At 41.3% G+C, this 27,765-nt stretch overlaps 1 long non-coding RNA gene across 5 annotated transcripts; it reads right to left on the minus strand.

The window, feature by feature from the left end:
* Positions 1 to 354: 354 nt before the first annotated feature.
* On the minus strand, positions 355 to 27,765 carry LOC131402053 (uncharacterized). 5 transcript variants are annotated; one of them, XR_009218227.1, is made up of 3 exons: positions 27,392 to 27,765; positions 19,863 to 19,925; positions 355 to 429 (listed from the first exon to the last, which is right to left on the minus strand). It is a non-coding gene; the product is annotated as an uncharacterized LOC131402053 (long non-coding RNA). The 5 variants fall into 5 exon arrangements; XR_009218225.1 differs by lacking the exon at positions 27,392 to 27,765 and adding an exon at positions 23,129 to 23,259; XR_009218228.1 differs by lacking the exon at positions 27,392 to 27,765 and adding an exon at positions 22,895 to 22,913.

Consider the following 27,765-nt stretch of genomic DNA (forward strand, 5'->3'; position numbering starts at 1 on the left):
CTTGTGGTGAGGCTTGGTCACTTTCAGGATGGCTGGTGGTTACATCTCCCTTGAGTGCCCCATTTGGTCAGTTTCAGGATGGCTGATGGTTACATCTCCCTTGAGTGCCTCATTTGGTCAGTTTCAGGATGGCTGGTGGTTACATCTCCTTAACCTACAAAAGGAAAAGAAACAGCTTGGAATAACAGTTAATTGCTTCCAAACCCACCTTTGAGTTTCTCCAGGCACCTAGTCCCGGACATGGTCACTGAAGAGGGAGGGGCATTGCAGGGGGGAAGAAATGTGCAGGGGAAACTTCAGACTCTGCCCTCACCTTTCTGACGGACTGAACCACGCATGCGCAAGCCACTCGCTAACAAAAGATCTGAACTGAGGCTGGAGCTGCAGCCAGGAGCCAGTTTGCGGTTCAAGACCAGCTGAGATCACTACCTGCTGAACCAAGAGACAGTCATTGGTGGAAAATAGCAGAATCCAGAATTTCCACCACACCACATTCATAATGTCCAGGACACAGTGCAAAATCACCCAACATCCAAAAATCAAGTAAATGGGACACATTATTAAGAGAAAAGAGGATCAACTGAGATAGATCCCAAGATGACCCAGGTATTGGAACTGGCAGATAAGGATTTTTCTTCACGTGCCATAAAGCTCGGTCATTAGGTGCATAAACAGCCTGTATTATGTCTTCTTGATAATGGACCCTTTTGTATTTCACAACGACCTCCTTTATTCCCGGTCATATTCACTGTGCCTGAAATCTGCTTTATCTAGTATTAGTATAGCTTCTCCAGCTTTCTTTCAACTAGTGTTAGCATGGCATGTTTTTCCAATCTCTCTATTTTTAATTTATTTGTGTTTTTATATTTAAAGTGGGTTTGGGGTAGGCAGCATATAGTTGAGTTTGCTTTCCTATTCAATCTGACAAATTATGCCTTTTAAATGGGGTTTTTAGACCACTGTCATCTAATGTTACTGCTGATAATAGTTAGATTTGAATCTATCCTGCGATTTGTTTCTTAGTTGACCAATCTGGTTTTTGTTTGCTTTTTCCTCTTAGACTGCTTTTTTTTGCATAATTTAAGTATTTTTTATGATTCCATTTAATCATCTTTTTTGGCTTATTCTGGATGAGTTTTGCTGTGTGTGTGCGTGAGTGTGCATGCCTTAGGGTTTACAGTACACATCTTTAACTTTTCACAGTTTATCTTCAAATAATATCAGACCACTTCATGACGCCTGAACAACCTCACAACAGTACTCTCCCACCCCCACTGCAGCCTCCGTGTCCATGTTGTCACACGTTTTATTCGACATGTTACATACCCCACAGAAAGTGCTCTCTATCCCTTTCTTCACATAAGGTTTCCATATTGTGTCATTTTCCTTCATCATCTCTCAGCGCTGATCCGCTGGTTACCGTGAATTATCTCAGCTCTTGTGTGTCTGAGAAAGTTGATAGTCTATCTTATTTGTACCCTTTGCTGCCAGGCATAGAATCATAAATTAGCAGCTTTTTTTCTCAATACTCTGAAGACCTTGCTTCACTCTGCTCTGGCCTCAGTTCCAGTGAGAGATCTGCCTTCATTCTAACCTTTGTTCCTCTGCACTCAGCAGGTCTTTCTATCTCCTGTCTGATTTCATGATTATCTTGTTATCACCCTATTTAAGCAATTTAATTATGATGTGTCTTCTTCATACGTCTTAGACTTGGGGTTCATTAAGTATCTTGGATATGTGGGTTTATAGTTTTTTTTTTTAATAAAATATGGAAAATTTTCAGTCATTATTTCCTCAAATTGTTTTTTCTGTTTTCTTCTCTTTCTCTTTCTGGGACTCTGATTACATATATTTGAGGCCATTTGAAGTTGTCCTGCAGTTAACTTTCTGTTCATTTTCTTTGGTCTATTTTCTCTCTGTATTTTATTTTGAATGGTTTCTATGGTATGTCTTCAAGTTCATTAATCTTTTGACGGATTTGCTCTTAATCTCATCTAGTAAGTTTTCATTACAGATGTTTAATTACAGACATTTCATCTCTAAAAGTTTTTGGGTCTTTTTCATATCTTCCATATTTCTACTTAACATCATCAGCCTTTTCTTTTTTTTACTGAAGTATTGACATACAATATTATGATAGTTTCAGGTGCACCGCATAGTGATTTGACATTTATATACATTATAAAGTGATCACCATGATAAATCTAGTTCCATCTGTCACCAAAGTTATGACAATATTGTTGACTTTGTTCCCCATGATGTAATCCCATCCCCATGACTTATTCATTTTATGACTGGAAGTTTGTACCTCTTATCCCCTCACCTATTTCACCCACCCCCGACCCCCTACATTGTCAGTCTTGTCTCTAACTTCTTGAACATGTGGAATATGATGACAGTAATAACATCCCATCTTTGTCTATGAATTACGTCCTCTGTGCTATTTGTGGTATCAATTGAGTGATTTGTCTGCTCATTACATGATGTGTTTTTCTGCTTTTTTGCATACCAGGTAATTTCTGGTTGGCTGGTAGACATTGTGTATTTTTCCTTGTTGGAACCTGGATAGTTTGTACTCCTAAAAATATTCTTGAGCTGTTTCCTGGGACAGAGTTGTGTTACTTTGAAACAATTGGAAACATTCAGGCTGATTCTAAGCTTTGTCAGGTGGGATCTGAGTCACCTTTAGTCCAGGGCTGACTGTGTTCCACCACTGAGGCCACTCTGAATACTGGACACAATCTCCTGTGAGTTATGGGGCTTTCCTAAGCCATGTGTGGACTGGTTGAACCCAAACCATTCCTGTCTGTGTGAGCTCCAAGAATTATTTCCTCTAGTTTTTTGGTGTTTGATTCTGTAGTGTTGGGTAGTTTCCTCACATGGGTGCACTGGTCATGACTCAGTGGAAGATGCAGTGGGCCCACGGAGAATCTGTGAAGTTCTCTCTTGCTGCAGTTCTCACTTCTTGGGTGGTCTTCCGTATGTGCTCTAGTCACCTCAGCCTCCCAGGACACCCAGTGCCATCTCTTCAACTCAGGGAGAGCTCAGGGGTCCACCTGGGTTCTCCTTCCCTGTGCTGGAGCCTGGAATTCTCTCTCCAGGCAGCAGGGCCATCACAGGGCCCACCTTGTCAGTTCCAGGTCTCTCAGGGGTCACTGAACTGTGCTGCCTGAGACCCACTGTGTGAAAACTACTGTTTCATATATGTTCCCCAAAATTTTCAGTTGTTGTGGGAAGAAGGGTAAATTAGTTCCCTGTTATTTCATCTTGGCTGAAAACATAAGTATTAAACAAAGATTTTAAAGTGATTGTCATAACTATCCTACATGAAGGTAAACAAACATGCTTGTAGCAAATGAAAGAGTAGGAAATTTCAGCAGAAAAATTTAAAAAAGAAAATTTTAGAATTGAAAAATACAATATTAGAAATAAATTCTTTACATGGAATTTAAGTAGAGCAATAGAAATTAACATGGAAAATAGAAAGAAAAAAGGGTGGAAAAATAACAGAGCCTCAGTCACTCTTAAGTAAGATCAAACTTTAATATACATGTGGTCTGCTTCAAAGAAGGAATGGAGAGAGAGAATGTGCAGACAAAAATACTTGAAGAAATAGTGCCTGGAATTATCCAAGTGATGCAAGATAGACATTTGCAAATATGATGCTCAACTAACACCAAGCAGAATGAAGACAGTCCCACATAGAGACACATCAGATCAAGCAGCTGGATACCAAGGCCGAAAAGCAAATGTTGGAAGCAACAGAGAAAAATGACACTTCACACAGAGGAGAATAATGATTTGATTAATAGCTGACTTCTCATCAGAAACTATGGGGACCAGAAGAGAATGAGAAAAGAGATTTAAAGTGTTGAGAGAGAGAGAAAAAAAGACCTGTGAATGCAGAATCGTATATCCAGCAAAAATATCCTTCGAAAATCACTGTTGAAAGACAGCATTTTCAGATTTAGAGAAACTAAGAGAAATTATTACCAGCAAATCTCTACAACAGAAGATGCTAAAGGAAATTCTTTAGGAGAAGGGAAATTATACCAGAAAAGGAATCTCAGATCCTCAGAATGGAATAAGTAGCTTCAGAAATGGTAAATATCTAGGTAAATGTCAAAGGCTACTCATTTTTTCTGCTTTCTCCTTCTAACTTTTGTATAATACACACAACTTACAGTAAAAACTGTAATATTATGGGGAGGGTAGAAGAATGAATAGGTGAGCATAGAGGGATTTTAGGGCAGTGAAACTATTCTGTATGACACAGTAATGGTGGATACATGTCATCAGACATCTGTCCAAACCCACAGAATGCACAACAGCGAGAATGAACCTGGTGTAAACTGTGGACTTTGGGTGATGATGACATGTCAGTGCAGGTTCGTCATCTGTAACAAATACACCATCCGATGGGCAAAGCTGATAGTGGGGGGGCTGTGCATATGGGAGCAGGGCATATATGTACCAAACACTCAATTTTGTTGGGAAACAAAAACTGCTCTAAAAAAATAAAGTCTTTGAAAAATGATAATATTTTCTTCTGAGGTTCATAAGATATGTAGATGCAGTACATACAGTTACTACAGCATAAAGGATGGGCGGGGTGGCCCAATATGGCTGCACTATTTCCATATTTTACCTGAAGTACTAAAATGTTCATTGTAAGTGGAACAGGAAAAGTTAGAGATGGAGATTGTGAACCCTGGAGAAATGACTGAAAAAAAAAAAATAGCCAAGAGGACAAAAAATAAAACAATGTAATCCACCACATCACCAGAGTAAAGAAGAAAATCATGTGACATGCAGAAAATGCATTTGAAGAAATTCTACATCCATTTATAAAAGTCCAGGAAAGTAGAAGTAGAGGGAACTTCTCTAACTTGATACAAGGCGTCCCTGAGGACCTGCAGTCATCACAAACAGTGAGACTAAAGGCTTCCCCTGTAAGTCAGGATCAAGGCAGAGACATCCGCTCTCATTGTCCCCAGTCAACACCACACTGGATTCTTAGTTGGTGTGAAATAGCAAGAAAATCAAATAAAAGGCATACAGATTGGAAAGGAAGGAGTAAAACTGTCTTTTTTCACAGATGACATGACTGTCTACATAAAAAATCCTTAAGAATATAACAAAAAAAAAGGCTACTGGAATTCATAAATGAGTGTAACAAGGTCATAGGATACAAAGTCAACATACGAAAATCATTTGTATTTCTATACAGTGGCAATAAATGATTGGAAATTGACATGTTTTTTCTTTTGCTTGAGGAAGATGGTCCCTGAGCTCACACCTGTGCCAATCTTCTTCTACTTTGTATGGGATGCTGCCACAGCATGGCTTGATGAGCAGTGTGTAGATCCATGCCCAGGATCTGAACCCGAGAACCCAGGGCCGTGGAAGTGAAGTATGCGAACTTAACAACTGCGCCACCAGGCTGGCCCCCAGAAATTGACATTTTAAAAGTGCAACTTACAATAGGAACAAAAATCATAACATATTTAGGAATAAATCCTATAATATGCCTGTAGAATCTCTATGCTGAAAACTACAAAACACTGATGGAAGAAGTAAAAGAAAACTTCAATAAGCAGGGAAATGATCTTAGTCTATTCGGGCTGCTATAAAAAAACCCACAGACTGGATAGCTTATAAACAACAGACATTTATTTCCCACAGTTCTCGAGGCTGAGAGTCCAAGATCAAGGCGCCAGCACGGTCACATTCTGGTGACAGCCCGCTTCCTGGTTCATAGCTGGTGCCTTCTTGCTGTGTCCTCACACGGTGCAGGGGACAAGGGCTCTCTCTGGAGCCTCTTTTGTTATAAAGGCACTAATCTTGTTCATGAGGGCTCGACCCACATGACACAAGCACCTCCGAGAGGCCCCACCTTCTAACACTCTCAACCTTGGGGTTTAGGATTTCAACATGTGAATTTTGGGAGGACATAAGCATTCAGACCCCAGCAGAAATATACAGTGTTCGTGGATTGGAAGACTCAGTATTTTAAATATTAATTTTCCTTAAGTTGATCTATACCAATTACAATTCCAGCATATTTTTGGTAGAAACTATGAAGTTGATTCTACAATTTATTTGAGTAGGCAAAGTAATTAGAATAGCCAAAACAATTTTGAAAAAGAACAACAAAGTTGGAGGCCTTAAACTACCTGCTTTCCAGGCATATTATAACATTACGATAATCAATAGTGTGCTGGTGAACGAATAAACACACAGATCAGTGGAACAGAAGAGAGAATCCAGAAACAGAACCACACATGTATGAGCAATTGATATTTGACAAAGTTGCTAAAATAACTTAATGGAGAAAGAATGGTATTTTCAAAAAGAGGCACTGGAAAAATTGAATATTCATATGCAAAAATATCCACCATAATATATAACTCAAAACAAAACAAAACCCCAAAATCCTTGGACCCATGTCTCACACCACATACAAAAATTAACTCAAAGTGAATCATAGCAGTAAGTGTAAAATCTAAAACTATAAATCTTCTAGGAGAAAATATTCATGACCTTGGATTAGGCAAAGATTTCTCAGGTGTGAAACCAAAAGCACACCCATAACAAATTTTGTTTAGTTAAACTTTATCAAAACTAAGAACTACTTCTCTTCAAAAGACACTGGTGAGAGAAGGAAAACAAGTCAAAAACTGGGAGAAACCATTTCTGCAACACATATCTGTGAAGGCTTTTTATTCGGTGTATATGAAGAACTCTTAAATCTGAATAACAAAACAAACAACCTCGTAAAAAATTGGCAAAAGATTTGAAGAGGCACTTCAGCAAAAATGATACACAAATGGAATGAAAGTACAGGAAAAAATGCTCAACATCATCAGTCATCAGAGAAATTCAAATTAAAACCACAATGAGATACATGTGTGCACCTTTCAGAATGGCTTAAAAAATTAGCAACAATATCAAGTACTGGCAAGGATGCAGAGCAACCAGAATGCTCGTACACTCCTGCTGGGAAAGCAGAATGTTTCAGCCATATTGGAAAACATTTTGAGAGTTGCTTGTAAAGTTAAAGAAATGTTGACCATGTAATCTTTCTGATCCAGTAATCTTATTCTTGGATATATGTCAAAGAGAATCAAAATGTTACGTTCACACAAAAATCTGTATGTTGATGTTTATAGCAGACTTATTCACAATTTCCAAAAACTGGAAACAACCCAAACAGACAAACTGTAGATATAAATGTTCTTCAGCTAGTAAATAAGTGGCACATCCATCCAATGGAATATTATTCAGTAATGAAAAGGAATAAGTATTTTATATGTGAGACGAAATGGATGAATATCAAATACAATCTGCTAAGTAAAGAAGGTAAAGCTCAAAAAGTTGTTACATAGTGTGTGATCCCATCCCTGTGAGATTCCGGAAGAAGCAGAACTACTGATAGGGAGCAGATCAGTGTTGGCTAGTGGGGAGGAGGGGCTGCCACAAGGGGCAGACGGGGAATTTTGGGAGCAGGAGAGCTGTTTTCTGTCTTGATTTCTGTGGTGGTTTATGAATGTATGTGTTCATAACAAATAGTACTGTAAAATAAAAAAACTTGACTTTTATGGCATGTGAATCATGTCTCCATTACTTCCTTTGAAAAAACCAGTAGGAAAGTTTTAAAAAGACAAAGGGGAAAAAACTGGAGGAAACGAATAGAAAAAAGAAATAAAGTTACAGACCCAAAACTATGTCAATAGCTATTTATTTTTAATTTTATATATTTTTAATAAAAATTATATATTTTAAAGTATCCAATGCTGATTTGATGTACATATACGTAGTGAAATAACTACTGCAGTCAAGCTAATTGACACCTCATCTCCTCACACAGTTACCATTTTTTTGTGATGAGAGCACCCAGCTACTCTTTTAGTGGATCTCAAGTATTCAGCACAGTAGTATTAACTGTGGTCATCGTGCTGTACATTAGATCTCTGGACTTATTCAACCCGCGTCACTGCAGCTTTGTACCCCTGACCACCATCTCCCCCCCTCAACCCCAGCCCCTGGTAACCGTTCTAATCTCTGCTTCTATGAGTTCCACGTGTTTTTTTGTTTTTTTAGATTCCAATATAAGTGAGATTATACCATATTTGTCTTTCTCTGTCTGCCTTGTTTCGTTTAGCTTAATGTCCTCCAGGCTCGTCCGTGTTGTCACAAATGGCAGGATTTCCTTCTTTCTCATGATTGAATAATATTCTGTTGTGTATATGTACCACATCTTCTTTATCCATTCATCTGTCAACGGACACTGGGTTGTTTCCATATCTCGACTACTGTGATTAATGCTGCAGTGAACATGGGGGTGCAGATATCTCTTTGAAATACTGATTGCATTTCCTTTGGATATATCCCAGGAGTGGGACTGTTGGATCACGTGGTAGTTCTACTGTTAATTTTTTCCCTTACGTTCTTTTATTTATCATATATGTGCAGATCTGTTTTATGTACAATGATTGGTTCTATCAATCATACCAAGGTGTTCTATTGATACTATTGCTAATTTTTTGAGGAACCTGCATACTGGTTTCCACAGTGGCCACACCAATTTACATTTCCACCAATGGTGCACAAGGGTTCCCTTTTCTCCACATCCTCAACAAGACATGTTATTTTTTGTTTTTTTGATGATGGCCATTCTAACAGGTGTGAGGTGATATCTGATTGTGGTTTGGATTTGCATTTCCCTGATGACTAGTGATGTTGAGCACCTTTTCATGTATCTGTTGGCCATTCATATGTCTTCTTTTGAGAAATGTTTATTCATATCCTTTGCTCATTTTTCAGATGAGTTACTTGTTTCTTGCTATTGAGTTGTATGAGTTCTTTATATATTTTAGATATTAACCCCTCATCAGATTACAGTTTGCAAATATTTTCTCCCATTCTGTAAGTTGTCTTTTCACTCTGTTGATGATTTCCTTTGCTGTGCAGAAGCTTTTTAGTTTGAATGAATCCCATTAGTCTACTTTTACTTTTGTTGCCTCTGCTTTTGGGGTCATGTCCAAAAAAAGCATTGCCCAGACCAAACTCAAGTTTTTCTCCTATATTTTCTTCTAATAGTTTTATGATCTCAGGTCTTAAATTTAAGTCTTTAATCCATTTTGAGTTAATTTTTACATACGGAGTGAGGTAAGGGTTCAGTTCTTCCATGTGTGGAAAACCAGTTTTCCCAACACTATTTGTTGAAGAGACTATCCTTTCCCCATTGTGTATTCTTGACAACTTTGTCAAAGATCAATTTACCATAAATGCCATAAACTACCATAAATGGAGTTATTTCTGGGCTCTCTCTTCTGTTCCATCGGTCTGTGTGTCTGTTTTAATGCCGGTGCCATGCTGTTTTGATTACCATGGCTTTGTAGTATATATATATATATTTTGGTGAGGAAGATTAGCCCTGAGCTAACATCTGTTCCCATATTCCTCTATTTTTGGTATGTGGGGCACCACCACAGCATGGCTTGATGAGCAGTGTGTAGGTCCGCGCCCAGGATCTGAACCTGTGAACCCTGGGCCTCCGAAGTGGAGCAGGCAAACTTAACCACTATGCTACCGGGCTGGCCCCCATAGCTTTGTAGTATATTTTGAAGTCAGGAAGTGTGATGCCTCCAACTTTGTTCTTTTTGTTCAAGGCTGTTGCTGAACAACCTGTGCTTGAAACTCCTATCCCACCATCTTGTTTGCTCATCATTTTACACATTAGTGGACCAAAGAGTTCAGTTAAAGGCCGAGATTCTCGGGAGGGATATAAAAATAAGACCCAAATGTATACTATCTACAAAAATTGCACTTTAAATATAAAGGCACAGACAGTTTGAAATAAAATAAAAATAAAAATCACAACAATTGGAAATGCAGTAGAGTTGCCTCTTTATGCCTCTTTATGCAGATAGAATCATACATGAGGAAAAATCCGAAGAAACCCACAAACGGTTAGCACAGGTGCTGGAACAACTGGACAACCACATGCAAAAGCGTGAAGCTGGACCCGCACCTCACACCATCACACTCATTGAAAATGAGTTCAAAATGGATCCAAGGCCTACATATAAGAGCCAAAATTATAAAACTCATAGAAAAAAACATAGGAGTAAATCTTTGTGACTTGAATTTGGCAATGATTTCTTAGATATAACACCAAAAGCACAAGTAACAAAAGAAAAATTAGACAAATTGGACTTCAAAATGAAAAACTTTTGTGCATAAAAGGAGAATATTAAGAAGGAAAAAAGATAATCCACAATCCAAAATGGCAGAAAATATTTGCAAATCCCACATCTGATAAAGGTCTAGTGGCCACCAGGCCAGCCCCTCTGCCTGGCAGGATGCCCTGAGTGATAGAGGTCTCAACCCCACAGCACCTGGACACTGGTCATCTTCAGCATTGCCAAGGAGTGAGTGCTGGACTGTTCTGACTTATTCAGAAACAGTGACGGAGCCCAAATTCCTTTCACAATCACCCTAGAGGTCAACGGCTTCAGTCTGCTCCTAAAGAACACACGGTGTTTGCGAGTCTGAGAACCAAAAGAATTGTCTTCACTTTTCTGAAAAGTGTGTCTTATTATTTCACTTTAGTGACCATTTTCAAACTGGCTCCCAGTGGTGCCCTCCCACTTTGTTTATTTCTCTGAAAGTGGCCGTGGCGACTTGGCTGTTCTCTGTTCCCAACCCCCACGGTGTGACAAGGCCGATGACATCCGATTCCTGGGATCCTGACCTAGGTGGAGATTAACTCAGCCTCAGCCTGTGATGGGAAGTGATGGTCCCAGCTCTTCCTCTTCTCCCTCTCCTGTTCTCATCCTCCTGCTCTGCACAGTCTCAGAGTTGCCTGACATCACCACTGACAAGCCCTGCAGAGCCCAGAGATTTCTCTTTGAAGAAAAGAAAAACTCTGGAGAAATCAGAGGGATAAATAAGGAATGTACCCAATTCCTGCCTTGTCCTTCTCCCAGACTAATCCTGCTGATGGCCAAGAGGATGAACAATGAGAGAGAGTGGTTTCTCTCATTAGAATTTTAAAATCCTCCAAGTAATGGATCATTTTGGAGCATCCTGTGTTTTCCTGCTTGTCCCAAGAATATATTATTACTAAACTTGAATAATTTTAATGAGGGAAATTCTTTATCTCATAAAAATGCTGAGCAGGGGATCCATTTAAAAAAATGTTATCAAGGTAACATCAGGGCCCTTGGAGGGAGGGGTGCCCATGACCCTCCTCCAGCAGGGCGGGCCTTCTCAGGTGCGTCCCCCAACATGGGCGCACACACCACAGGATCCTAGGTTAGCCAGTGGCAGGCAGCCGGCTAGGGATATGGGGACAAGCGAAAACTGCTCACTCAGACTGGGACACCCCTGGGCTAAACTCAGGAGCAAGGTGTGATCCAGGCCTGTAGACCCACAAACCTCACCATGAGTTCTTTCCATCTGGATACAGCAGTGGAAAGAAGAAGGTGCTGGGTGGGGAAAAGCATTACGCTGAAAAGAGCTCCTGCCTCTGCCACCCGCCTGGAGTTTGGTCTCCAACAAGCATGGGTTTTCTCACCTTTAGAGAAACGAGGGGTGGAAGCCATCGAGTTTCCTCAAGTGCTTGAGGGGCCTCATTTTCAGAGCTGCTCAGCTCCCTTCCCTGCCCGCAGTGTGTCCACGGGACCCCAGCCCACGGCCCCTCCCTTCCGATCTTTCCCTTTGGAACCTTCAGATGTGCCCACTCAGGCACCTAGTGGTTTGGGGTCCTGAGCTGATGCAATTTTAATGAGTTTCCATCATTTTCAAAGGGAAAAATGGGAGGGAGGTGGCTTGTTACTGAGACAGATCGCAGCGCACCTGGAAGGACAGGACACTCATTTCCATTTACCTCGTCTGATGACCCTCCAGTTCCATCAGTGGTTGAGTGAACGCGGCCTGTTCTTCCCAATCGCGGTGCAAGTGTGTAATTTCTCCCAGTGGAATTTGATTTTAATGAGAGGCTAGCTCATAGGAGAGAGTCATTATTTAGATAGCATGCACGCGTCAGGTTAATTTTAAATCAGCTTTTAGGTCAATCTGTCTTAATTATTCCATTAACTGTTTTTGACTAGCAATTTCAATAATTGTTTTAGCATAATACTTGGCAGTGTAATTGCTTTTTGGAATCTGTTCATTGAGATGTCAGAGTCAGATCCGGGGCTCCGTCCCTGTGCCTGAGTTTGTGTTTGTGTGTGTGTGTGTGTGTGTACAAGCATGTGGGGGGTGCTTCCTCTGATTATTAATGAATGCATTTTCACGAGGCTTATTGATATCAGGGAGCCCTGCCTTTATTTTTAAAAAATTGTTAAATAAAATTTTAATGTTAGAATAGTTTTAGATTTACAGAAAATTGTGATGATAATACAGAGTTCCCATATACTTCACACCAAATTTTCCCTGTGATTAGCACCTTACATTAGTACGGCCCCTTTGTCACCATTAAAAAACAGTAGAAAAGATCAATGAAACAAAGAGCTGGTTCTTTGAGAAGATAAACAAAATTGACAAACCTTTAGCCAGACTTACTAAGGAAAAAGGAGACAAGGCTCAAATAAATAAAATTAGAAATGAAAGAGGAGAAATTACAATGGACACCACAGAAATACAAAGGATTATAAGAGAATACTATGAAAAACCATATGCCAACAAATTGGACATCTAGAAGAAATGGATACATTCTTAGACTCATACAACCTTCCAAAACTGAATCAAGAAGAAATAGAGAATCTGAACAGACAAATCACATGTAAAGAGATTGAAACAGTAATCAAAAACCTCCCAAAAAATAAAAGTCCAGGACCAGATGGCTTCTCTGGAGAATTTTACCAAACATTCAAAGAAGATTTAAAACCTATCTTTCTCAAACTATTCCAAAATAGAGGAAGATGGAACACTTCCTAACTCATTCTATGAGGCCAACATCACTCTGATACCAAAGCCAGGCAAGGACAATACAAAGAAGGAAAATTACAGGCCAATATCATTGAGGAACATAGATGCAAAAATCCTCAACAAAACATTGGCAAACCGAATCCAGCAATACATTAAAAAGATCACACACCATGATCGAGTGGGATTTATACCAGGGACACAGGGATGGTTCAACATCCGCAAATCAATCAACGTGATACACCACATTAACAAAACAAGGAATAAAAACCATATGATCATCTCAATAGATGCAGAGAAGGCTTTTGACAATATCCAACATCCCTTTATGATAAAAAGTCTCAACAAAATGGGTATAGAAGGAAAGTATCTCAACATAATAAAGGCCATATATGACAAACCCACAGCCAACATCATACTCAACGGGGAAAAACTGAAAGCCACCCTTCTGAGAACAGGGACAAGACAAGGGTGCCCACTCTCACCACTCTTATTCAACACAGTACTGGAGGTTCTGGCCAGAGCAATTAGGCAAGAAAAAGGAATAAAAGGAATCCAAATCGGCAATGAAGAAGTGAAACTCTCGCTGTTTGCAGATGACATGATTTTATATATAGAAAACCCTAAAGAATCCATCAGAAAACTACTAGAAATAATCAACAACGACAGCAAAGTTGCAAGGTACAAAATCAGCTTACAAAAATCAGTTGCATTTCTATACTCTAATAACAAACTGACAGAAAGAGAACTCAGGAATACAATCTCATTTACAATCGCAACAAAAAGAATAAAATTTGGCTTATTATGATTTCAATCTTCTGAAATTTATGGAGGCTTGCCTTGTTTCCCAACATATGGTCTATTCTCGAGAATGTTCCATGAGCACTTGAGAAGACTGTGTATTCTGCTGTGTTTGGATGGAGTGCTCTCTATACATCTATTAAGTCCATCTGGTCTAGTTTTTCATTTAAGTCCACTATTTCCTATTGACTTTCTGTCTGGATGACCTATCCATCGATGTAAGTGGGGTGTTAAGGTCCCCTACTATTATTGTGTTGTTGTTAATATCCCTTTGAGGTTTGTTAATAGTTGCTGTATGTACTTTGGTGTTCCTCTGTTGGGTGAATATATATTTATAAGTGACATGCCTTCTTGGTGGAGTGACTCTTTTATCATTATATATTGCCCCTCTTTGTCTCTCATTACCTGTTTTATCTTGAAGTCTACTTTGTCTGATATAAGTATGGCAACAGCTGCTTTCTTTTATTTGCCATTAGCTTCGAGTATCATCTTCCATCCCTTCACTCGGAGCCTGTATTTGTCTTTAGAGCTGAGATGTGTTTCCTGGAGGCAGCATATTGTGGGGTCTTGTTTTTTAATCCATCCCGCCACTCTGTGTCTTTTGATTGGAGAATTCAATCTATTTACATTTAGAGTTATTATTGATACATCAGGGCTTAATGCTACCAGTTTATCACCTATTTTCCGGTTCTTCTGCACTTCCTTTGTTTCTCGTCCTGTGTGTTTTGGACTACCAATTCAGTTTGGTAGTTCTCTATGATGGTTTTCTTAGTTTTCTCTTTATTTATCATACATGTCTGTGTTCTGATTATTTGCTTAGTAGTTACCATGAGGTTTGTATAAAAAATCACATAGATGAGATAGTCCGTTTTCTGATAGTCTCTTATTTCCTTAGACTAAGTCAATTCCATCCGTTTCCTCTTCCCCTTCTAAGTTATTATTGTCCCAACTTATTCCATCTTGTGTTATGGTTTGTGGTTCAAATGACAAGATTATATTTATTTTTGGTGTTTTCCTTCCCTTTATCTTTGCTGTTATAATTAAGTATTTGCTAACCTGTTCTGATAGAGAGCTTCAATTTTTCTGATTTTGTTTACCTATTTTTCTCCTTGCTCACGGATTTGTATCCCCCCCCCTTTTTTTTTCCAGGTACGAGGGCCTTCTTGAGCATTTCTTGTAGTGGGGGTCTTGTGGCAATGAACTCTCTTAGCTTTTGTTTATCTGGGAAAGTTTTTATTTCTCCATCATATCTGAAGGATATTTTTGCTGGATATTCTTGGCTGAAAGTTTTTGTCTTTCAGAATTTTGAATATATCATTCCACTCTCTCCTAGCCTGCAGAGTTTCTGCTGTGAAATCCGCTGAGAGCCTGATAGGAGTTCCTTTGTACCTTACTCTCTTCTGCCTTGCTGCCCTTAATATTTTTTCTTTGTCATTGACTTTTGCCAGCTTTACTATTACATGCCTTGGAGAGGTTTGGAAAAACTTCAAACTTCCCCAGGTTTGGACTGTTCTCAGTTATTATTTCTTTGAACAAGCTCTCTGCTCCTTTTTCCCCTCTCTTTTCCTTCTCAAATACCTATAATCCTTATGTTGCATTTCCTAAATGAGTCAGATATTTCTTGCAGAATTTCTTCTCTTTTTTTTAGTCTTAGTTCTGTCTTCTCCTCCATCTGGAGCATTTCTGCATTCCTATCCTCTAGATTTCTAATTCTATCCTCCATACTCTCAGCTCTGTTCTTTAAAGATTCCAGATTTTTCTTTATCTCCTCCATTGTGTTTTTCATCTCCAACATTTCTGACTGGCTTTCTTTATAGTTTCAATCTCTTTTGTGAAGAAGTTCCTCATTTCATTGAACTGTCTATCTGTATTTTCTTGTAACTCATAGAGCCTTTTTATGATAGCTATTTTGTGTTTTGTTTTTCTTTTGAGGAAGATTGGCACTGAGATAACATCTGTTGCCATCTTCCTCTTTTTCTTTTTTATCGCCAAAGCCCCAGTACACAGTCATATATCCTAGTTGTAGGTCCTTCTAGTTCTTCTATGTGGCATGCAGCCTCATCACGTCTTGAGGAGCAGTGAGTAGGTCCGCGCCCAGGATACCTACTGGCGAACCCTGGGCCGCCAAAACAGAACGTGTGAACTTAACCACTACTCCACTGGGCCAGCCCCCATGATAGCTATTTTGAATGCTCTGTCATTTAGATTATAGGTTTCTGTGCCTTCAGGATTGACTTCTGGGTGCTTGTCACTTTCCTTCTGGTCTGGATATTTAATATATTTTTTCACACTGTTGGACGGTGTGGATTTGTGTCTCCGCATGATAGTATCTGGTTGCAGCTTCCAGCTGCCACCACTGGGTGGGGTCAAGAGCTGTATATTCTGAGCCCACAGTGATCCATGGATACTTTGGCTGACTGGCTGTGCTGGAGCACTGGACAGGGGGAGGGATGCTTTCTTTTGCCTGCCCAATCCCAGGGGCTTCTCACTCTTCCTTTGCTATCTGCTCTCCTGGGGTGCTAGCTTGATGAAGATACCCCTCAACAGTTCAGTCACCTCTGTGTGGGGGTTTCCCATGGGCTGTGAGCGAACTTGGAGAGTCACAATTTTCCCACAGAGGGCCGCCTCTCCCCCTCTCTCTGCAAGCCATGCGGTCCCGAGGTCACTGCCATTGGGGAGCAAGAGGAGCTCTCCTTACCTCCTTCCACTTCCTCCGGGGGGGTGTCCAGCACCTCCACGTTCAGATGTATAGCTGGGTGGGTCTCTCAGATGTCTTTTGTGTTGTGTGAGTGTCCTCTTTTGGTATATGAATGTCCTTTTTGTTGTATCTTAGTGGGGAGAGTCTAAGGGGAGAGCTTGCTCCATCATGATGCTGACGTCACCTCCCAAATATTTTATAATAATATATGGACCGTAACTTTACTCAAATTGTGAAAAAACCTTTAGAGACTGTCATCAAAAGTGTAATGCTGGATAGCTCAAGTTGTGCAGCCCATTCTTCTCAAAGAACCAACACTGCTAATTCTAGCTCTTTCTCCTTTACAAGTATTTAAATCATAAAAGAGTACCCGGTATGTAGCATTTCTATTCTTGGCTCAATAAATTATTCAACATTCTTTTAGCAAGCAAAAATAAGTTAAATACCACAAAAATGTTCACCCTCAAAACACAGATTTGCAAAGATACTGGAGACGTCCAAAATTAACCAACAGGCTACCCTTGGGCCAATAATTTTTAAAAACTTCCTTACCATGCTAATACTGTGCTTTAATCTTGGTTGGCTGTTCCCATTTTTCCTTCTGAACAAAAAACCTGAGACTGGTTTTACTGCTGCCCATATCTGCCATTTTCGACACAAGCGACAGTAATGGAGGAAGACCCAAACTATCTTTCACATGCAGGCACTTGTTAAAGCTGCCAGGGGTGGCCAGTGTCCACCTGGAACAGGTACAATAGTAACCATGCCTTCTCCATCCAAATTCTAGTTTCATTCTTGCCTCCACAATAACCTTCAAAGCTGACCACGTAAGCAACTCATCCATGCATCCGTGCAATCATTCATATATTCAGGGCTCTGAATATGAATACGAAAGCCACTCAGCTAGGGTCAACAGGGAAAACAATCAGGTAAGTACAATACCTGTCAGGGACCCTGACAGACTGGACACCCTAACCTAGCAGAAGGACTCAAGGAGGATTTCACAGTGGAAATTACTTTTCAGCTAAGACCTGAAGGATGGGTAAGAGTTAACCCAAAATTGGGGAAAGCAAGAGAAAAAGACAAGGGGAGAACATTCAGGCAGGGGAACTAGCATGTTAGAAGGCTCAAAAGTAATAAATAAGAATAACGATGATATTGACAAAAATAGTGATGAATAATAAATTATTGACTCTCTGGGTCAGACACTGCTTTAAGGTTCTATATGTATTAACTTATTAAGTTCTCATAAATATCCTTATCCCCATTTGACAGATGAAGAAATGGACGCACAGAAAGTTGAAGTAATCATCCCAAGGTCACAGGGCGAAGAGGTAGTGGGACTTGGACTGAACCGAGGCGCCTGAAGACAGAGCCTACCTGCTTACACTGTGCTACAAAAGATCTGGTCATACTTCAGAAACTGGAATTTTGGTCCATGAAGAATTTTAGGGGGAGGCTGGCAAGGGTGGTGATGATGAGAATTAAACAGGGGCAGATAATGGAGGGTCTGGGAAGCCCCTGTACCAGACACCTCTCATGTCCTCCTCACATCCTCCTGGCCCACCTTTTCTTCTACCAGCCACAGCTGCAGCAACCTGCTGTATGCAGTGAACCTGGCAGCACCTGCCTCAGGTGCATCAGGTGCTACCAGGGCTGCAGCACGGAAAGCCTGGATGTGAGGAGTCAACACCTCCTGGGACAGCCCTGACCAACAGGGGTCAGGAACCAGTAGGTAAACAGCCCCCTCTTCCTTGCCTTCAGTGGACACTTGTGGGGAGAAGAGGGGCAGACTACATGGCTCCTCTGAAAACCTGGAGGGATGGAACCCTAGGTTCCCACAGCAGTGATCAGCTCCTACTTCATTCTGCCCAGCCCTCCTCTTCAGTTTTAGGTGACTACTTCCTACAAATTACCACCTACACGCAAACCCTTCTCTCATACTCTGCCTTCCGTGGGGAACCAGATTGAAACAGCCATGTTAGAGAGTTTAGATTTTATCCTTCGGGCAGTCAAAGACAGCATATTTTTGGCAAATCATACCTTCTCTCTTCCAGGAAGCAACAAGAGGCTGAGCGAGGGGAACAAACTCAGCAAAATGATGGCTTGGTAAAGGTTCCCATTCTTCTCTCACCTCACCCCTCCCACCACCATTACACCAGGAAGCCACCCAAGAACAGGGTGCAGGAAAAGTCTATACCCTGTCTTCTGCTCCTTTAGCCAGAGGCTCGAAAAATGGCAGCTGCCCTGGACTCCTTCAGCCTGGGGCCCACTTCTGAGGCCACGGCATCTACAACACTGCTACTTCTTCCACCATCTCACTGGCTCTTCTCGTCTCCTCTAGACCTACTAGAGACATATGGCTACCTGACTGGTACCTTTGGAGGGACACTAAATCTTAAAACCAAAGAATAAGCTTGAAGATGAGGAAATAAATGGAATAGATAGATGATTTGGTTTTAAAATATTCTTGGCTTCTCTCTCTTCTGGATGAGATGTTTTCATTTCTCACTCATATTATGATGTAAATAAATCACAGATTAAATGCTATAATAGCCAGAAATTTTTCATATGAACAATATTGGAGGTAACACCATACATCTGGCTTAAGGATGAAGTTCAGTTTCTATAAAATAGAATTAAAAATATTAACATTTTGCTCTTAATATTAGATTAAGTAACATAAAAAGGATAACGTATATTATCCACTGCTCATAGTAATTTTAACTGTCATTATCATATATCCAGGAATAAGTGAGACACCATGTAACCCTGCCTACAACAGTTTGTTGAAGGGCCAGCTACAGCAATTACGCCTTAATCAATACACAGGCTCAAGGTGTTTAAATTGTGGCCAAAACGAAAGAAAGACTATAAGGCGTCTTTTTTTTTTTTCTTCAAATTTTCTTCTTTAAATTTATTTATTTAATTAATTAATTTTTATCCCCAAAGCCCCAGTACATAGCTGTATATCCTAGTTGTAGGTCCTTCTAGTTCTTCTGTGTGGGATGCTGCCTCAGCATGGCTTAACGAGCCATGCGTAGGTAGGTCTGCCCCCAGGATCTGAACCAGCAAACCCCGGGCTGCCGCAGCGGAGCACGGAAACTCAACCACTACGCCACTGGGCCGGCCTATAATCCATCTTATTCTTAAGACATTTAAGCAAAATAGATTCCTGAGATAACACAAATACTGAATGATGAAAAGAAGATAATTTTTATCTTATACTAATTTTAACCAAATTTATTCTTACATTTGACAGTGATTATACTAAATTGCAATGTTTAGGTGAAACTGCTACACATTAGAAATAAGAGAATGGTAAAAGTACTGTAACTATGGTATTTGTAACATATATTAGGGTTAAATTTTTATTGACTAACATATGCAAATTGGTTTAAAAACTGTTACCGCTGTCCTTTCTTACCTGCATATGTCAGATTGATTATGTTCATAAAGTTTCTTTTCCAGGTCCAATCTCTTCTTTTCACTATAATACAGAAAGAAAATGTTTTATGAATAATTACACTGATAAGTAATAGGCAGTTGGATTTAGAACATGATCTCCTTTGAAATCACACCTTTGTAAGAATGCTTCTCTGGCCTCTCTCAGAAGCAGAAAATGCCAGCTGCGTTTGAAACTCAAGACAAAAATACTTAGCAGTCATCATGGAAGTCTAAAAAGCAAAAAGGACACTGAAATGAAGCAAAAACAAGATTCTCAAAGTAAATGGGGAAATGCAGTAAGAAAAGGCTGGGAAGCAGGTTCAATCACTCAGCAAGTATTTCTTGAGTGCCATGATGAGCCAGGCACAGTTCTAGGTCTGGAGACTAATCCGGTGTACACCAACCAAGACCCCTACCCTCAGGCAGCTGACATTCTAGGGGGAAGGAGAGACAATACACAAGATAAATATGTAAAATATGATATGGCCAGACTTCTCTGAGACGGTGACAGTTGAGCGATGGGGATCCCACTAGGTCTAGACACAATGCCTCCACAAATCCACCCTAGATTGAAGACTGGTGGCTTGCTCTGTTCCCAACTAGACACGCCTGGGCAGAGCCAAGTAGCTGAGTTAGGAAGAGGTCTCTGAAAAGTAGACCTGCCCTCACTCACATTTAAGGAAGACTAGGCCCCCTAACACTATTACTTCAAATTTGGGGGGATTTCTTTTTACAACTTTGTAACATCGCCGGGATTTGTCACTGACTGCTATCCTGTGATGATCAGGTGAGTGCTGGCAGTCAGCTAGAGGACAGAGCTTACCCTGCACACCCAGCCTGGGCAAGAGGTAGGGGAAACTGGGCAGCAGGGGTGGTAGCAGCCAAAACCAAGGGGCTAGGGGTAAAACTGCTAAATGAGAAGCCATCTCAGTGCCAAAAAGAGTCCTTGGGAAGTTTAGCCACAGAGGGCCCCGCTCAACCACCACCAAAGTACCAGCTTCAATCCCATCTAACTGAAGCCAAACTGCGAATCTAAGTTAACAAGAACTAAAGGCCAAAAGAGAAATCACATAATGTCTGAGAGAAAAATGCTAAAGAAAAGACTGAATCAACGACAAGGAGTCCAACAGAAGGTGAGCCTAGCTTGGCCCCTGAGGGACAGGGGCTGAGCCCACATTCCATTTGTGAGCTCTTAATTATTAGTTTCTGTTTTCCTTCAGAGAAAAAAAAAAGCCCAAAAGTTACTCTGTTAGCTAAATTATAGGTTAAGTAAATTTCTTTGCTTAGCATAATCTAGAATGGAAACCATCATTTAACCAAAATTCTTTTAATGGGAAAATGGGGTCCAAAATCCAAACACTGAATCTTTGCTTGGGGAATAATCTCTTCCTCAGTTGGGGTATGCCTACGCTAAAAAAAAAAAGGAAAAATAAAAAAAAAAAAATTACAGAAACACAAATTTTTAATCTAATAGCTTCACACAGATCTTTATTTTCTCATTAAGAAGACTGAACTCAGAAGAGAAGTGAAAGAAACATGGTATAATTGCTTCCATGTTAGAAATTTTTATTTGTCACTTTCCTCCCTTCTAAGGTTCAGTGATCAATAGGATACTTAGTTCATGAAAAACAAATGTCCGGACAGAGTGAGCAATTCATCACTAAATTATGAGACAGACCCTTAAAGGCATCTATGACCTTGTGCCTCTGATGTCATGCTTTACTTCTGTGGAATTTCTGCCAAGAAAGCATGACTGGAATCTGGTCATGAAGAAACATCAGATGGACCCAGCTTGAGGCTCACTCTCCAGAATGAAAGCTGTTCTCTAGGAAACTGTCAGGAACATGAAAGGCAGGGAAAGGCTGAGGAATAGGTACAGATGGGGAGAGACTGAAGAGACATGGCAAATGGGTTCACAGATGGACTCTTGGACCAGACGATAAAAAAGACAGTGCTAGGACAGTTGGTGAAATTTGACTGGGGTCTGTGGATTGGTATATCAGCATTGATTTCCTGACTGGGAGGGTTATATGGTGATCACAGACAGAGCATCCTTGCTTTTTGGAACTATGCACTGGAGTGCTTAGGAGTGATGGGGCACCAGTTCTCAAATGGTTCAGAAAAGATTAATAATTTTAGATAGAAAGAGAAAGAGAAAATATAACAAAATGTTAAGAGTTGAGGAATCTGGGTGAGGGAAATATTAGAGGTCTTTGCCCTCTACTTGCAACTTTTCTGTAAGCTTGAACTCATTTCAAAATAATTGTTAACAATTTACCTCTGACTTCTAGTGAAGAAGGACCACAGTCTCTTTGGGAATCCACCACCTCACGAGCAGCAAGTTCTTTTTAATAATAAAGAACATAAAACTTCTTTGTTCTTGCTCTATCTCCAGTAGGGACAGACTGGTCAAACTTCTTCTCTAGCATGACACTTCCTACACTGAAAAACCACAAACACCTCTTGGCCTTCTATTCCAGGCAAAATGATGCTACTCTAATTCACTCTTCATCACAGGCCCATTTTCTAACCTCATCATCCATGCAGCAGTGCCTCTGAGTGCTGTCTTTCATATGTTTTAAATTTAAGACTTAAAACAAGATATCTACCCCAATAAAAACCCAGAGAAAGGATTATTGGGAGGATCACCTTGCAATTCCTACGGATTAAATCTCTGTTTCAGAATCTTTGAAACATCCAGTCCCGGGATATGTACCCACTGCCAATGGTTTCAGGCACCTGCACCCCTCACTCGGACCTTTCGAAGTTTTACACAGCTGGGTGGTCCTTAAAGTGTAGTATGTGGTTTAGTTTCCTCCTTTTAAGCCACCTGTTATTCAGTTTTTGTATCAATATCATCTTCAGCTTTACTCAACTAATACCTCAGCATCAATTTCTGGACCTTTACGATATCTCACCCTGAATCAATACTGGTATTGAAAACACTGGGGCTGGTTAATGGACCTTTTAAACAGATGTTTTTATATAATTGTAAGTGTCAACTCCACTTACATGTTTCTACCACACTTGTGGCACTATATGCACTGTACAGAGTCATTCCATCAGGCTCTTGTAGATTCAACAACATTCCCACAATGCAAAGAAAACACTGATACAAAAAGGAAAAAATTCAGAATATAAAATTACATCTATGTGTGACTACAGCTAAGACAATCTGGGCTAGAAACACACCAAGTACAAGGGAAAAGCCCAGTTATTAGACCAGCTAACATTGCAATGACCCACCTCTAAGAGGGCTGAGAAAGGGCAGGTTGTTTTTCTCTCTCACTCCCAGGAAATCTGTGGACTGATAAAGCAGCTGTGACTACCCAAGGTCGTAGCCTGTAAATTTCTGGAGCTTCAGGAGACAATGGTCCTTGTGGTCAGCGGGATTGGTTACGAAAAACAGGTACATTCAAACACTCCAATAGGGTACAGACAATGATATTCATTATCTGTTGCTTCACAAAACTACAGCTTTCAACTTTTTTACTTTGAGGCTCTTTATTTACTAGAGAAAAAAAAAATCTGTGGCCGTACTTTACATATTAGTCAAGGCCTCTCATTTCTGTGAAGAACCAAGGTTCAGAGAGGCTGAACGACCTGCTCAAGGTCACACAACAGTTCACAGACTGGAACCCAGGTTTCCATGTTTCTACTGCACTTTTCTGTGTATCCAAAATTATTCGCCTCTGTACTTATTAACTATGCATTAGAGTTAGTCATGGACTTTTAAAATGAAAAATGAGTATACACAGCAACAGATCTGTACTGATTTAAAAATAAAACCAACCTCCAAAGGCAGAACCATGAATAGGCTATAAAATTTGACTCAAATTCCTTATACAATTTCAACAGCCTCACCTTGCTTAATAGTTAAAGCATTAAGTGTTAAACATTAAATAATAATCATTACACAGTTATTATACCATAAGGACTATAAACAGCCAGGTGTTCCTAGCACAGGAAGCAAAAATGATAACTCACAATGAACTTAGTTCAAAAAGAATGCCATTTGAACCAGTGACATTTTAAAATTTAGAACTTGGGCTAAGAGATACAAATAACTAAAGGCCTGGGGTAACTAAGCTATTATTCTAAGAGAACAGAGTCAAAAAGCAGTTAAAAAAAAAACAACTCAAAAAACGAACACACACACAGTATAGAGAACAGATTGGTGGTTACCAGAGCGGAAGAGAAGTGTCGGGAGGGTGAAAGGGGTAAAGCAGGACATGTGTACAGTGACGGATGGAAACTAGACTTTGGGTGGTGAACACGATGGACTCCATACAGAAGTCGAAATATAATGATATACACCTGAAATTTATATAATGTTACGAACCAACGTGACCTCAATAAAAATAAATTAGTAAAATGTAAAGAAAAAAATTACACCCACACCCAGAGGTGAATTTGCTTTATTATTTGTTTGTTTGCTTTTTAACTTGGAGCTGGACTTCAGTATAAGATTTCACTTTGGGGATGGGACAATAGCTTAAATTGGTTTGAATCTATAAACCAAACTTTAGTTTTTCAAAATGGTTAAGGAACCTTGGAGCAGAATTGAAATTTTAAAATTTATTTTAGGGGCTGGCCTGGTGGCGCAAGCTGTTAAATGCGCACGCTCCGCTGCGCCGGCCCAGGGTTCGTGGGTTCGGATCCCGGACGCGCACTGACGCATTGCTTGTCAAGCCATGCTGTGGTGGCGCCCCATATAAAGTGGAGGAAGATGGGCACAGATGTTAGCCCAGGGCCAGTCTTCCTCAGCAAAAAGAGGAGGATTGGCAGATGTTAGCTCAGGGCTGATCTTCACACACACACAAAAAATTATTTTATTATTCTTATTGTTCTTCCCCCTGGTGATTTCTTTTAATGTATTTAATCTTATATAATGGGTTTTTTTGTGTGTGTGTGTGTGAGGAAGATCAGCCCTGAGCTAACATCCATGCTAATACTCTTCTTTTTGCTGAGGAAGACTGGCTGTGAGCTAACATCTATTGCCAATCCTCCTCCTTTTTTTTTTCTCCCCAAAGCCCCAGTAGATAGTTGTATGTCATAGCCGCACATCCTTCTAGTTGCTGTATGTGGGACGTGGCCTCAGCATGGCCAGAGAAGTGGTGTGTCGGTGCACGCCCGGAATCCGAACCCCGGCCGCCAGTAGCGGAGGGCACGCACTTAACCGCTAAGCCATGGGGCTGGCCCCAATGGTTTCATTTTAAACACAACCTAACAAACAACATTAAAGAAACTGGGTTTTTTTTCTTTAAAAAAAAGCAGTTTAAGTGTACTGATGCACAGAGCAATGTCTTGTCTTTTAATTATCAAGTATATGCAGACACAATATCATCTTTGAAATATCACACTGTCCACTCTTCCTGGTTGACTGGAACGTGGTCATTATTTAGTGGCAATGTGTGGCTAATGTTCTATACAAGACATTTATACCTCCTGGACATTAGCTGGTTGACTTGGGATTTCTTCCATTCCTTTAACAAACATATATCAAGCCCCTCCTCCACCTAAGGTACTCTATTATCAGCTAAAGCTTCAGCTAGATATGGTTTCTGAGCTCCTGGAATTCTCCATCTAGGCAGGGAGCAAGTCACTCAAGCCACTATCTAGAGTCCTTTAAGAATGCCGACGTTGCATGAGTTAGGGAACAGGCTGATCAATACTTAGTGCAGGGAAGCCACTGAAGGAAGTGATTTTTCAAAAGCTGGAGTTGAGGAGGTTCCTGGGGTGGGTGAGTGGCGCTATGTCAGAAAGAAAATAGGATGTAGAAAAAGATTAAAGAGTAAAATATGGTGAGGACAATTAAGGAGGCCTGTTGTAGATGCTCTAAAAATATTTGACAAAAATTAAATCTAGCATAAAACCAATATAATTCCTTCCTTTTCAAAACCACTTACTTCTGCCTTTACCTTACACGTAACTATTGTTGTCATTTTAGCATTGTTACACACACACAGCTCTCTTCACTAAAATGATTTTGTAACTTTAACACTCATTAAACCTTTTGTTTATCAAGAGATCCAAACATCTATTTCCTTTCTTGTCAACTAATGAGATTTCCAACACCAATTAATTTAGCAGCTAAATAATAGTTCCAACAACTTATCTTTTATGTGGTTATTTATAGCAAAGTGCTTTTTAATTTTCTTTCTGTATGTGCTCTTAGATCTAGCTGTCTTCAGCGGTTCTCATCTTTCATGTCTTAATCAAGGTATCACGCATACTCCAGAAGCTGGACTTCTCTGTCTGGAAATTTCATCCCTTCGCTGGAACTATGGCCCTCAGAAAGTCTCCCGCATTTAAATAGGGCATATGTTTGACAAACACACACACACTCACCTGCCTGTGTTCCTGGACCTGTCACCACTGATGCAGTGCAGCTGTCAGGGTGGGATGACAATTTGAAGAGACTGCGGAGGGGGCGTGTAGAGGGAACGAGAGAAATTCACGAGGCTTGACTGAGAGTGACAGGCAGGAGAACTCCTACTCCCCCTTCCGGGCAAATTCAGCGACGCGGCCGCGTCCTCCAGCGGGAGATCTCCAACAAGGGGGTCTCTCCGGTAAACTCTGTCCTCCAGGCCCCAGTGGGAGCTTGGGGGCCGTCGCGGGCGGACCCAGGCCCAGGGGAACCACGGGCGGGGCGAGTGGGAAGGACAGAGGGCAGGGCACCAGCCGACCCTGGGCGCCGGCCGATGCCCGCCCCCGCCTCTGGTAGGCCGTACCTGTCCCGCAGCCCGCGCTGGAGGCGGCCCAGCCTCTCCTAGGAGTCGGGGCTCGCCAGGGGCGCGGACCGAGCGGAGGCCTGGCGCATGCCACCGCCGCCACGCTCGCCCCGCGCCGCCTCGGGGCAGCGCGCGGAGCCGAAGGGCGGGTTGTCGGGGGCGACGGCCCCACCATGCACCGCGGGTGAACACGGCGCCCCGACGCCGTGCAGGGGGCGGGACGGGGCGCCGTGAATGGGCGGGGCCGACGGCCGTGGAGGGGCGGGGCCCGTGGAGGGGCGGGGCGGAGGCGGGGTGTCGTGGGAGAGGTTGACAGCCGCCTTGGGGGGAGCCGGCCCAGGCTGCACGCTGCGGGATGGGCAGGGGTCCTTGGGGGTTGGGTGCCCAGGGCTCTCTGCCCGAGACTGGCGTCTTCCTTCTCCCTAACCGTTCAGAACTCTCACGGGACAGACCCTGGTCCTCCTCCAGGCGGAGCCGTTCTCTGAGGGTCAGTCAGAAGCCCACTCCTGATCCCCACCATGGGTAAAGGATGGAGCGTGGCTGGGAGCAAGTCACGTGATCAGTTTTTGTCCTGGCATGAAACTACATTAATTTTGCAAGACGCATTCTCTTTCCCTCCTGCCACCTCTCCCTCTCTTCTTCCCAGGATATGCTGAGTGCCACGCACTGTGCTAAGCTTGGTTTCCTACCAGCACTTAAAAGCAAAGAAAACACCACAAAAAAGACAAAATTCTAAGCAACTGTGTTCAGCCCTGACAGCAGAACAATCCCTTACCTGTAAATCCGTGCTGACCATAAGGATGTGGTTAATGCTGTAGGTCACATTACTAGTTGGTGAGGAGAGGAAAGTTGCTAACAAGTTGCTTGCAAAACAGACATTTGTTTGTGCAGATATAGAATCCTGCAGCAGGGACTTGAGCCAGGCTGCCTAGACTCAAATCCCCTCTTCCACTGCCCAACTGTGTGACCAAGTGCAGGTCACCCTCCTGAAGCCCAGGGTTCCTTATTTGTAAAACCGGGAAGATGGTTACTGCAGGGCCTAGCTATGCCATTGCTATAAAGATTAGATCTGTTAACGTGTGTAAGTGTTTAGAAGAGGGCCCAGCACATAGGAAGCATCAGTTTTTATCAACATCATCACCAACTTGG

The sequence above is a fragment of the Diceros bicornis genome (genome assembly GCF_020826845.1).
Source record: "Diceros bicornis minor isolate mBicDic1 chromosome 3 unlocalized genomic scaffold, mDicBic1.mat.cur SUPER_3_unloc_2, whole genome shotgun sequence".
In the NCBI taxonomy this organism is placed as follows: Eukaryota; Metazoa; Chordata; class Mammalia; order Perissodactyla; family Rhinocerotidae; genus Diceros; species Diceros bicornis.